This window comes from Doryrhamphus excisus, chromosome 4, assembly GCF_030265055.1.
Source record: "Doryrhamphus excisus isolate RoL2022-K1 chromosome 4, RoL_Dexc_1.0, whole genome shotgun sequence".
Lineage (NCBI taxonomy): Eukaryota > Metazoa > Chordata > Actinopteri > Syngnathiformes > Syngnathidae > Doryrhamphus > Doryrhamphus excisus.
Genome location: NC_080469.1, coordinates 6149408 through 6163855, shown reverse-complemented (window position 1 = coordinate 6163855; position 14448 = coordinate 6149408). Strand labels below are relative to the sequence as shown.

Here is a 14448-nt window from a genome sequence, read left to right as displayed (position 1 = left end):
ATAGGAATTTTTATTCAGCTTGAACAAGGTGAATAAGTATCACATCATTTGCAGCAATCGCAGATGACGAACACTTCTATTATTTTGACAAGTCTCACTTCTGTTGATAGATCTAGCATAATATATGCCTTATCATGTGCCTGCATCTTATTTTTCCAAGGCCCTGAGAACCGGATTAGACCAGACAGGCAGTGAATCATACTCTCCAGACATGTACTCACCATTAGAACCAAATGGCAGGAATGTGTTTTATTTTCTTGCGTGTATTCATTTCATGACGAATATTAATGTCACGACAATCTTGCTGAAACACGTCCGCTCCACACTGTACGGACGCAAGCGAACAGATGGTCGATTTCGCTGTAGTGATCAATGTCCCCTCTCCCTTTTAGTGTCTGAGCATACACACAAACTAGCTGAGAATTCTTTGGACCTATGTGAGCACCATCAGAGGTCCACACTGTGGTATCGTAACTGTCCAAAACCTGACAATTTGATGTAGTATGACTGGCATTTTGTTGTATTTATAAAATAAATCAAAATAATAATAAATAAATACAAATAAATAAATTTCTAGATGTACCGTATTTAGTTTATTGAGTTTATTGAGTGGAAATAATATGAATTGATTTTTTTTAAACGCTGATAGAGTGAGGGAGCGATTTTCGAACTGTGATGTAGCGAGTGACAACTGTATATATATATATATATATATATATATATATATATATATATATATGTGTATATATATATATATATATATATATGTATATATATATATATATATAAAACTTTCTTTTTGTAAATGTTCCTCTCATAGTTGGGACTTTATTCCCATAACATTGTTTACCTTAGCATTATATTTTTTTCTTATTTTCTTCAATGACAACTTTATTTGTTGTTGTTTTTCATAATATAACAATATAAAATGTGTAATCTTTCTTTAATAGTTCAACTTTATGTTACTAACATTACATTGTTTTTCCTCATAATAATAATAGAATGTTATTCTAGTCAAATTACATTTTTCTCTCATTAGATTACAGTGGAATTTTTTCTCTTAATGTTTTGACTTGAGGTGGATGAGTGGTTAGCTTGTAGGCCACACAGTCAGGAGATCGGGATTGAATCTCCGCTTGGGCATCTCTGTGTGGAGTATGCATGTTCTCCCCACACGTGCATGGGTTTTTCCTCCCACATTCCAAAAACATGCTAGGTTAATTGGCGACTCCAAATTGTCCATAGGTATGAATGTGAGTGTGAATGGTTGTTTGTCTGTATGTGTTGATTGGCTGGCGACCAGTCCAGGGTGTACCCCGCCTCTACTCCAAAGACAGTTGGAGTAGGCTCCAGCATACCTGCAACCCTAGTAAGGATAAGCGGCATAGAAAATGAAGTTTTTGTGTTTTTTAAGGTTGCATTTATGCCCTGTGATGCTGCTCAAATGTCCTGCATCTTCTGAGGATTTTGGCAAGAAACCTAAGCACCAACAAAGGTAATGACCTTGCAGGAGAAGGCTGACCTTCTGGATATGTTAAAGGAAGAAAAAACCATACAATGTCTTTACTTTTAAATCACCAATGTTTCCAGGTATGATGTAACGGATGGTAACTTGTCTGGTAACATAACCCAGAATCTAGTATGTCAAATATGGACATTTTTAAGGGAGTCTCAGTTACTCGTGTTTATTTGCTGTACGCAAGTGGTCTCAGAACGGAACCCCTTGAATGGGGGTGTCCACTGTACAGGGTTTTCCGAATTTTGACAAAACTGACATCTGTGTGTCTCTTCAATGTATGTTTTGGGCTGAGAAAAATAATAGCGTACCATATCACACTAGTTGTACTTTTGCAAGTACTCATCATTTGAGTTATGTATGCAATGCAAAGACCATTCGGCAGCCTGGATGTTAAATAAAAATATTTTGCAATGGCAAAAGCATTAGTGTGAATGCTTGTCTCTTAGCATTTTTGTATCATCATATATACAGTATGCGGGACCGCCGTAGTTAGTGTTCTGGACTTTGGAGCGGACGCCTCGGGTTTGAATCTCCACGAGTAAGCAACCATCAGTATTCGTCAGGAAGGGCATTCGGAATATAAAGGGCTCAAACCAAAAATCAGTATGCGGACCAAAAACATCCACTGTGGCAACTCCGTAAGGAAAAAGCCGAAAGAAACAAACAAACTTATACAGTATGCACAGTAAATACCCTAATAGTTTATTACATGATTAAAAACACAAATGTCCATTGTATTATCTTTTATCTCTTTTGTCTGAAGTAGTCACTGTGATGTGGATAAAAGAAAAGGAAAACATGAGAGAAAAGCTCATGCTGGCTTTTGGCCAGGTGCAGACAGACTCAGGAAGTTAAGCCGGAATTCCAACAATGCGGGCAGTTATTAGACTTTCCAGTGAGATGCTGCATTCACTGAGCCTGTCTTGTGGTGATTGATGACCACGGCAGGCCTGACTTTGTACAGGATCATTTGATATTGCTCATTATCAAACCAATATTATACATTGCATATTGTTCCAGGTAGGGTTACTTTTAATAAACGCCTGGCACATACAGCATGTTGTAGCAGATGTATTCATTTGACCATGGCAAAAGATGCTATGGAATATGAGACTTTGAAGTGTAATCAGAGCTGATTGCTCATTAATTGGCGAGACTTCAAATGGCGGCGTGTCTTTTAAGACTTCTGTTTTGATTAGGATTTTCCCTCCAGCCGTTTCTCTGTTCAGAGAGATTTCCTGCGTTTTTTCCATGTCAGCACTACAATGACTGTATGCAATGCACATACCAATAGGCATCTTTCAAACGCTCAGCGGTGTCTCTTTAGTTGAATACTCTTGAGTTCTTCTCAGTATGGCTCAAAATGATGAGAATCTGTGTTGAATATTTTCATATATATATGGATATCGTGTTGGTTCTTGTGCTTAGTCTGAATGCAAACACTGTTGACGTCCAAACTGGTGAGTGAGAAACATTTGTGTGTTATCAGCGAGCTGACAAATTGGCCATTGCAGTGATAGGGGACCGATTACTCTGACATATGCTCAGGCTCAGGAAGCCCAGCTGAAATAAACGCTTCCCTTTGCTGCTTTGTGATTGCTGGATGAAGAGAGGGTGGTTGCGCTGCTGGTTAAGAGGGGGTCTCCCAAACCACAGAGCAGAAAGAAAAACACTGGGAAGAAAAACAGTCTCATCGGACATCAACGATGGGGCTGCCACACTGAAATTTAGGTCAAGATATACGGCCTGTCAGCTACATGCCGAATAGTCTTATTGCTGGCCCGAGTGTTGTCCGAGTGGAATGACATAACAAAGTCTCGGATGCTTTCTACATATGATATCACTAATCCACAAGTGTTAGCGGACAGCTCCTGGCTGAATTGGGGCACTCATGCGTGGGTTTTCTCCGGGTACTCCGGTTTCCTCCCACATTCCAAAAACATGCTAGGTTAATTGGCGACTCCAAATTATCCATAGGTATGAATGTGAGTGTGAATGGTTGTTTGTCTATATGTGCCCTGTGATTGGCTGGCGACCAGTCCAGGGTGTACCCCGCCTCTCGCCCGAAGACAGCTGGGATAGGCTCCAGCACCCCCCGCGACCCTCGTGAGGAAAAAGCGGTAGAAAATGAATGAATGAATGAATGAATATTGGGCCTCCTGGGCAGCTGTGGTCGCCACATCTTTCATTCATCCATTTTATATCCCACTTGTCCTCACTAAGGTTGTGGGGGTATGCTGGAGCCTATCCCAGCTGACTTTGGGCAAGAGGCAGGGCACACTCTGGATTGGTCGACAGCCAATTGCAGGGCAGGCACCACATTGCTTGGACCCAATAAAAACTATTTTTTTATGCTATGTGAATTGAACCTGAATTTAGTTAGATCAGGGGTGTATTATTCATTCAGACGGATATTATGTGTATTATTCATCCATTGATACAATAGATTGCTCTTAGCGTTTTTTAATAGGTAGTGCTCGGTGGAAAATGTTTGGACACCCCTGCTTTCAGACCTAACATATGTATTTGTTGATGTATAGAAATGCACTGTTGTAATTATTATGTAACTATTATGTTATATTTGTTATATGGTGGTTATCATCATACCATGGGACACGATATTACAAATGCATACTGTGTGTGTTATCAACACCAGCAGATTTAGTTTTCATTCAGAACCATACAATGAATACTCTTAGCATTTTTATAAGATGCCAGTACCTGCAGTGTGTGGTGTTGTGAAAAGTGTATGAAGCACACGAGAGGTTTCACAGCATTTAGCAGAGCACCAGGCTTCAGCACGGTCACCAACTATGGACACAGCGTGTGGTGCTCTGATCTCTAAAATGCGATCCTTCAATGTTAAGTTGCTGTATTCACAGCTTGTACTTCTCAGTGGGCATCAAACAGCGCAGATGTATGCGGTTTTAACCCCTTTTGGAACCTCAGTTTTAGACTGTTGTCAGAGTAAATATACAGGTGGGCGGAATGGACCATGATATATGTTGATGAGGTCACAGTTTGTAATAATAATCAACCAATCTGTCTCAATTCCTTTGTGTTGGGAGCCAAGTCTGGTTTTATTGCACATATTTATGGAGTTAATGATTAATGTTTGTTGTAATCAATTAATCGTTTAGCATTTTGTTCAGTCATCTTGTTATCTCACATGATCACGAAACAGCAGTGAGCTTGTAGCATTACAAACATGGGTTATGCATGCCCATGCCGCTATTTTAAACACTTCCTCCGCCATGAAGGACACTAGTGTTCAAGTGCCGTATTCACATCCATAAAGGCTCTTTTCAAAATAGATCTTAACATTGATACACTTTCCTTCTCCATATTACTCCTGACCTTTGTTGATGTTTTTCTTTTTTCTGAACCAAAGAAATTGGTTGATTGATTTAGTCATCCTGTTATGATGACCACTTTGCACAATCTCCTTGGATTGTATATTGGAAGCTTGCATCAAACAGCTGCCAAATACCAATTCTATAACCTATATAAATGCAAATAAATTTGATATTATTGTGACACTGAAAGTCACCATGTAAGAGGTCATCCCGCGTGGGTCAATACCTGAGCTTGATCTCCCAACCACACAAGTATGCAGGCTCTAGAGCCTTTTGTATTTAGTTTCCAACACTGTGGAATAGCCTACCTGCTGATACCTGCTGATTTCCACTGCTACCTCAATAGAAATGTTCAAGTCCCTGTTTGACTGCCGCTCCCCCCCACAACTCCTTGCTTGCTGGAGAGGGAGGCCGAAGTAGAGGTTGCAGGTGTTTGGAACTCGCCCTGATAGAATCGGACAAGATCTGAGGTGGTGCCCCGCTTTGACTGGCAATCATCCCAAGACTCGTGTCAGAAATAAAGACTAAATCAATCAGTCATGGAGTAATGATGACAGAAGTAAAGCATGCATGACAATAATACAGTACTTTCATTAAATAATACAACAATGAATAATTCCCATGTTGAACAATTGTCAAGACAGGAGTAAAATAACATAAACAGGGTTTATAGCGACTCCAAATTGTCCATAGGTATGAATGTGAGTGTGAATGGTTGTTTGTCTAAATGTGCCCTGTGATTGGCTGGCCACCAGTCCAGGGTGTACACAGCCTTAGCTGGGATAGGCTCCAGCACCCCCGCGACCCTCGTGAGGAAAAGTGGTAGAAAATTAATTAATGAATGAATGAATAAACAGGGTTTAATGGATAGATAATATGGTGTACATTGTAAATAAAAGGTATTTGCAACCTAAGGGTAGAAATGGTCAGGAGTCGTGACTTCACAATGGTTAGGTCAGTCAGTAGACATGTAGTTTAACATATGACAATAGTGGAATGGGAGCATATAAATGGAGTGCAATGTGACTTGAGGACATGATCATTATCATTCACTATCACATTCACTTGGATGTGTGTTGCGTCCTTCAGCCCAGAGCGAGAGAGAGAGAGAGAGAGAGAGAGAGAGAGGGAGAGAGAGAGGGAGAGAGAGGGGGGGGGCGGTTCTGTACTCCTAATGCTGTAGTGTCGGCCGTAGGGAGTAGCAGCAGATCAGTGCATTGTGCTGGACCAGGCACGACATAGCTCAACCTTCGGCGGAACAAATGACAAGGAAAACTACTCTTTCGTGTGGACTTAATGACAGGAGACGGGTGTCATTGAAGTGAGAGGATCTCTAATCGAAACCCTTCGGTGTTGACGAGGATTGGGACGTTAGCGTCAACAAAACAACGCCGTCGGATGATCGTTCTTTTACTCCGCCGCTAAGGTTAGTTAGCCTCCATTGCACTCTGTCGGTTTGGGGGTGGTCTGCCTCTTCTGTTGTTGGACAACCCGGTGGAGCCATTCTTTGGAGTAGAAACCCATGTAGCCGTATTGACCTTTTCTAGGCTACTATGTAAACAGTACATACTTGTTTTACGAATCGATTAAAGGCACGAATGCGTCGGGTCGATCGGATTTCTAACGTCACCGCAGCGTCATTAGTTAGCGAGCGATTGTCAGCTAAAGTTGATTATTTTATAAATCACCAACACGTGCTACATGGCTAGGCTAAGCTGGCTAGCGGCTAACAGTGCTAACTGACTAAGCTAACTGTCAGCGCTGTGGTTGCTGGCTAACGCTGTCTTTTTTTCTACAGCATTACACAAACATCATTCTCCTGTTTGATCTGAAATCACAGCATGCCTCAACATACAGCCGAGATACTACGTGTTTCAATCATGCCGATCACCTTTTTTTTGACGTGACAGTGTAATGTTTGGCTAACTTTGCTAGCAGGCTCACCACTGCACAAAGCGCCCTGTTTTCGTTTGTAAACATTGGTTGGAGAAACTTTAGTGTAGTCTGTCGTGTGTGCTATGTGATAACGTGTGGTTTGTTTGTTGATTGCAGCTTGATAGTAGTTGATGTAATCATATTTGGCACTGTATAACTGCATCGAATGTGGTTTCCAACGTTATCTAACAGTTTGACCGAATTATTAGGCAGGTCTTGTTGTGTTCTCCTGGATTATGTCACTGTGTTTGTTTGATGCTAGGCCAGTTGAACGATGGGAAAAACATCTTACTGTGATCACACATCTTACCCATGTGATTTAACTACTATCACATAATCAGTGCCATAGAGTTACTGGAACCTTTATAGGGGCACTGTGTGTGCTTCCCAGTACCATTTCTTTGGTCTTATCAATCCATAGCTACACTATTTATTTTCTCCCCTTATTGCCACAAGGATTCAGTTGAAGAGCAAATGAATGACAATTATCGGAGTGTGTTTTAAACCATTTGAAAATCTTGGAAGTAGGCATGGGAAAGTATGAGATTCTGATGGTATAGAAACCTTAGGGAAAGATAAATCACAGTTTAACAGTGTTATTATTACACCTGTAAAAGGTGTTGCCATGAAATATCTGTACTGAAAAACGAATGAAGCATAATTTTTAAACCATGGAATACAACAAAACGAAAGTGAAACATATTTATTTAAAATAAATAACATACCAAAACTGAATTATTTATTGTGTTGCTGCGCTCCCCGTTCAGGGTCACTTTCTAGGTATTGTATCAACATAAATACCCAATTCTAATGATGGATGTTTGTAATTATTTTTAATTGCACAGCCATAAGCAGTCAACATGTTTTTTCATCCTGTTGAAAAAAAGTAAGCATTTGACTGTGTCTCATTGTAGTATTTTGATATCTCACTGCATCTCAGTGCTCACATGAGTACAACATGACCTGACATGACACTTGGAAGTTAATGTACTTTTACAAAATCTTTTTCTTTTATATACATAAACAGTTATTTTGGTATTTACTGTTGTTGTGAACCGAGGTACCACTGTAGTACGACAGTTTGTATGCCGTGCACACTGCACTCAGTGTTTTCTATTTGAGCTTCAGTCTGTTAGCTTGTTATCATTTCACTGTACGCCACCTGTTTTACTGCAGTTTTCCTCACTTTAAGCATTAGTGTCATTTCTGTTTATTTCTATTTCCATATATTGTATTATTTCAGCTGTCATAAATTGCGGGTTACCATATGGCCACACAGTCAGCACTGTAAACCCCCCTCACCCCACACACCCAATTTCCAAAAACATGCTAGGTTAATTGGAGACTCCAAAATGTGAGTGTGAATGGTTGTTTGTCTATATGTGCCCTGTGATTGGCTGGCGACCAGTCCAGGGTGTACCCACCTCTCACCTAAAGACACCCGGGATAGGCTCCAGCATACCCTCGACCCCAGTGAGGATAAGCGGCATAGAAAATTGATGGATGGATTTATAAATTGCATGGGAGTGATCACATTAACTCATTCGCTACCAAAGACGTATTTAGACTTTTTTTTCAACCCGACTGCTCTCTCCCAAAGATGTATTTCTATGTCTTTTACGTTTTCTTTTTTTGTGCTAGAGGTGAAAAAGAGCCGTTGACAAGCACATTTGGGGCAGTTTTAAGCGGGAAAAACTGCCACAAGATGGCAGAACTGCCTTTTTATAAGAACTCGGACTGCAACTTTCACATAGAAATACACGCTGCACAGCAACCAGTAAGTGAAAAGGCATGGAAGAGATTGCGCATTGAGGGGAAATTTTAGTGTCAAAGTGAAAGTTATAATTGAAATGTATCTTTCCACAAACATCTGTTTTTCTCCCTTTTTTTGTTGAGAAGTGAATTTGTTTGGACAAGAATTTGTTTAGACAGAGATAATGATAACACAAATAACTAAGAGTTTGATTTAAGATTTACTTTGATATCTAGCAACTTCCATGGTTTTCTTGATTTTTCCAAAATTGCTTATATTCTTTGATGAATAACTATAAACATTGTATTTCCAATTCCAACAATTGTACTCTTATGAGCTATTTTTGTTGGCATTGTTATATTTGTCCAAACAAATGTACCTTTAGTTGTACCAGGCATTAACATGAACAAGAAACTGAAGAAACAAAGTGGTCTCATAATTTTTTCCATCAAAAATGGCCAGTCCCGAGACAGACAGGTTTCGAAAAATGGCTGGGATTGAATGAGTGAAATGAAATGTTGTCATTAGGTACATGAATATAGCTGCTAGAGGGCAAGGCCTGATATAATGGTAGGGGAGACACTTGTGGATCATTTTTGATTGTTTTTTTTCTATTATTTTTTCTTTTAGGTGGTTATGATGTATCATGTGGAGGAGCGATTCCATCCATCCATTTTGTATACCGCGTATCCTCACGAGGGTAGCGGGCATGCTGATGATAATTAAATACCACTTCTTTATTGCCTGTGTACAAGCCCTGTTAATCTTATCTTTAAGTAAAACAGACTGTAACAGAAAATATGATTCATTGTGAGTTAATGATTAATTGTGCATGTAGGCCTAATGAAATATATTGGACTACAGCGCTATTGACTGAACATCAACTGTGTGCATTTACCTTAAGTTGTTATTTAATGGTTCTGTCAGTGAGCAGGCTCTTGGAAGATTAGCACCATTTTATATATGTAATAATTAAACTATGGTTGTTATTCACCTGCTTTAGAGATGACTGTTGACATGAAGAATACTTCACTCTCTATAATACTATGTGACTGTCTCTGTATTATGAAGTGACTTTGCCTTCCTTGTGCGGATTGTTGTGTCAGCAAACAAGAATGAGGCGACATCTCCGCTTTATCCAGAAGGTTAACCGGTACAGAGATAATCCCTTTCTGTAGTGCCTCAGGGAGACTGTTACACTGCTAGTTCAATTTCTGCTCATATATTGAAACAATGAAACGAGAAGGAGGATGGCTTCCTCATTTTGCTGTCTGAAGAATTATCCCTAAAAGTTCAGTGAAAATTGTGTTGCATCATGAGCTTTATGTTTTCGAGGTTAATATTAACATGGCTCGAGTTGTTTTCATGTGCCATTAACATGATACAGTTTTTAGTTGATGGCATCAATAGATCACAAGTCAGCACTGTGCTCAGCCAGCTGCTAACGGTACATCCTGATGTGATTGCTGTTTGGGATGATTGCTTCTCATCTGTGTTGATCATTTTTATGCACTGCTGATTCAATTCAAACATGCCACCAATTATATACCCCGCAGTGAATTCTAAGATAAAAAAAAAAACACAACTGGTTGAAATGTCAACAGTTTATTTTGTAAGCTTGTACTGAAATGTTTGGGAAGAACCTTGTCAGGTCACATTATTTACTTTCAATTCAGAAGTCATACCTTGCTTAAAAGTGAAACAAGAAGCTGTAATGTTGAAGGGTGTCTCCACACAATTTTTTTTCACATTTCCTGCCTTGAGTATGGACTGATACCGATAGCCAACTAATATCAGCACAAATCAAAATATAGCAGAGGATTTTTTCCTAATCAAATATCATGACATCACTACTAAACAATTCCATTTTGAAAACCTACTTCGAGGAATCGTTTACGTCACCAACGCGCATGTGTCGCCCACACAAAGGACGAAGAAGGAAGTGAGTGTTTAAAGACGCAGGGAGATTGGCGAGGTTAGAGAAAGTGACAAGGCAATGACAAAAAAATGACGAAAATGCGGCCAAACACGGTGACGGGTATACGTTGGAACGGCAACTTACATACCACGATAGCAGTCCTCTGGATGGATAAACAACTATGCAGTAATATGCATAAACCTTTCATAATCGCTACCTATTGTATTTGAATCCGTTATCTTGTGTAGGTTGGGTGGAAAAGTTACTTGGGTGTTTGCTTGCACTGATCATTTTTTTTTATTTACTTTTTTTTATTTGCGTGACTAAATGACTAGTAGTGTCATTGGCTTATATTTTTATTGTAACTTAAATGGTTGCTCAACTCGATGCTTACTAGTCGGATAACATGCAGTTTTTATGATGGCTGTTATGTAATCTGGTTGAAATGCTATTGAATGAATGAACAGTGTGAAATGTGAATCATCATATAATCATCATGATCATATCATATAAGGATCGTTTTGCCATATTGAGGTAAAGTGGGAATTATTCAAAACTTGTTTGTGGGCAAACTTTTTGACTATTAAATATTGATGCATGTTCTCTGGCCTTTACAGGTCAGGTTTTTTTTCATTTAAATTTTTGCACAGCGTGGTTTTGCTACCAAGCGAGTATATTTTGTTTCCTTTATAAAAAAAAGCGCCCTTATACTCAGCAACTTAAGTAAGAGCTGTGGTTTTCTGTTTATTACATCATTGGTTTTTGACAGGCTGTTTAATTGTTATATTGTTTTATTTTGTTCCACTTACTTCTTTTCCAAAACATTTATCATATGCCATTCATTTAAATGTACATAAAAATTGTGGATACTTTCCGGGTTGCTCGGTGGTCCTTTGGTGGCGGTCGTGGTTGCCTCGGGGTGCATGACTGGTCCATGGTGTGTGGCGGTTTGGGGGTGTCATTGTGGGCACTGTTGGCGGAAAGAGTTTTTGGGGGGGTTGGGCGAGTAAGACTGGGTGCCCGGTTCTTTGCTGTTGTGGGTGGTCTGTTGTGTGTCCTCGGTCCCTTCCCGCTTGGTTTGTGTGGGGTTGGGGGTGGGCATGTGAGGTGCTCGTCCTTGAAGGGGTGAGCTGAGACCGATGTTGATATTTTTATGCAGTATAATGTTACACAACGGTCACACTCAATTCAACGGCTGACATGTTAGTGAGTTTTTACTTTTGACTTTTCCCCACTTATTTTTGTCATATAATTTGATTTAACTGGCATGATGTGTCAAACAAGCATACTTATTTTTTCCCTTTTTGCCTGCTGTATGTATTTTGTCAAAAACATGAATCATCTGTGTTGGCTGCACAATTATCTGGCTCATCTGCAAAAATTTGCATATAAACCGGCCACAACTGAAGTCACAATTATTTTATACAAGCACTATGAACTTACACTGCAGGCCCAATTTCTATTTAATGCCTATATCGGATTTTTGATTTTCATTGTTTATTCATGTCTACTTCCCAGTAACCCATATCCACACTGTGAGTAGATTTACCAAACAATACACCAAAACAGGTTGAACAGTTGTCTGCAGCTCATTCATGCTTAAATTAGCTATGTATATGCACATGCAACCTTCTATCAGTGCATTCATTTAGACTGCATTTCTATCAGTCTTCTCGAAGCTTGTATCTTGATGATGCTGTGATACTCAAATGACAAACAGGTCTAATACAGTTGCTTTATGGACTGTTTTGTTTACATTTGTCATGTCTTTGTTTTTCTAATTTAACAAGAATGAAAAAACATTATGAGGTGCAAGCTTTTCAAATTGTTCTTTGAAATGTAGGATCAGGAAACAATTCCTTGCAAATAAATACAACAGTTCAGACATATATACAGTATATAGGCACATCCAGTAAGCTTATTATTTCCGTCCATTGCATTGATGAGCATTTCACAATGCACACAACTAAACCGCAAAGTGCAGCGCAAGAAACAATTGTAAAAGGTAAATGGCCCAATTTGCCACAGCGCACATTATGATTCCCCAACATAAAGTGCAGAAACTGAAGGAGGATCTATGAGGCACTTCATGAAACTGCCTCCCAGGAGTACAGCCTGCTCCCAGCCTTCTTCGTTGTCGGCGACTGAGAAACGGCAGCTGTCTAGTATTTCTTAAGTCACAATCAAAAAAACGGAACACAATCCCACTGTACTTTCATCTGCAGAATTTCAGCAGTTTCCCTTTTTTGGGATAGCCCAGTGGAAGAACTGTCACAGTGATGATAATAAAAACATATCTATCTTCATATTTCTATGACAGCTCAGCAAAATGCTGCTCATGTAAATAAAGACGAACTTTAAATTTGTGTGCCATTCGACATTTCAAATATATCCCTTTCAAACCAAGGCGGTTCAAAGTTTTGAACACTAATTTTGTTCTGTTCGCCTCCTTTTCTTCGAAATGTCTATTACCAAGGCAGCAGAAGGGCTGGTGCAAAGAGAGTGATCAATCTTGAACTAGTTATTTTTTCTGCTGGCCCAAAGAAACGGCTCTTGGCTTGAAAAATGGTTACCAGAGTATTTTACAACCCAAAACCGCATACACATTCCCCTAAGAAATCATAAAAAAAAGAAAAAATACCAATAAATTTTTAGTGTTCCCAAATTAAATGTTTCTCCTTTAAATGTTTTTTTTAATCGTAACCACAATCTTGTTTCATTATTCAGAAACATTTGAAGGAAGTGTCATCCCAACACTTCAGCAATACTCTGCAATACGAATAGCTTTCATTAGACCTTATAAATGAAAGATAGAGTGAAGGTAGCTGATTTCACCAAAGTACAACTTTTACATGAAACTCAAATTGCAGTGGTATTTAGTTCCCAAATGTTTCATTTATCTTTCACACAAAGCTTTCTATTGTGATGTTCTTGCCTGAGAATTTCAGCTGCAGTTAAAACCAGTCACCCCTTTTTAGGAGATGCAGACTCCCGCATTAACAGGGATTACAAATGGCTCTTTGGTAAGTGATTCACTTGACTCTGTTGCGCAACACAGATGACAGAATGTTACAGGACGTTATTCTCATTTGTGCGTAGGCCACAGCTGTGGGTAGCAGTAGCGTTATATTTGTTATTTGATGAGCCTGACTTTTCTGCTTGTTGTTGGGCATAATGAAGGAAAGGACATGTGTTTCAGGGTAGTCCGGGACATGCACTGGAAAATGTCAGTGACATGTCACAGTGAAAGGTAGGAGTACTAGTACAGTGTAATTACAGGTTGGGGAGCTCACTCCTGTCATAACATGTTAAAGCTGTGTTTTAGAGGATCCCAAAACCTACCTACCTATCAAATGAAGATTGACTCTTATGTTTATTGTGTGTGTGTGTGTGTGTATTCCAAGCTCATTGTGCACACGTGTGCTTAAATAGAATCACAGTGAAGCTGCTGTCACAAGGGGCAAACAGAGCCACTCGGGTTGCATGCTTCCACACAGAAGAACATTTCAAAGCTCCTGAATAATTAAGTAGCATGAAGAGGAACTAGGTCAGCCCAGAAGACAAGTGCACGCCTCAGTTTTATTTCCTGCTACTCTACTTGTTAGCTTGGATTGCAGGTAGACTTTCATAACACAGCTGATACACAATAATACCATACTTTCCGGGCTATGGGGCACACTTAAAAGCCTTTAATTTTCTAAAAAATCATTGTTGCGCCTTATAATCTGTAATCTGTAAAAATGCTGTGCTTTTTGTAAGCACTGCCGCTGACACAGGGATGTAATACGTACGATAGCAGCTGTAAACCAATCAGAGAACAATATGTAATGCGTACAGTACATAAGCTGGCAGCGATAAACCAATCATGAACAGTACGTAATATGTACAGTACATATGCTGGAAACGATTAACCAGTCGGAGAACATTACATAATATGTACAGTGCGTACGCACTCGCCTCCGGTAGG

At 39.5% G+C, this 14448-nt stretch overlaps 1 protein-coding gene across 5 annotated transcripts in view; it reads left to right on the top strand.

The window, feature by feature from the left end:
• The window catches only part of ncor2 (nuclear receptor corepressor 2), a 102328-nt gene that overhangs the window by 25310 nt on the left and 62570 nt on the right, over window positions 1-14448 (top strand). For 4 of the 5 annotated variants that reach the window (XM_058071591.1, XM_058071590.1, XM_058071592.1 and 1 more), the window contains exon 1: window positions 6047-6301. The exons of the other annotated variant lie outside the window; for it this stretch is intronic. The gene's annotated coding sequence lies outside the window, so the exon portion shown is untranslated. Of the gene's footprint in view, window positions 1-6046; window positions 6302-14448 lie in introns of those variants that run through there. 5 annotated transcript variants of the gene reach the window in all.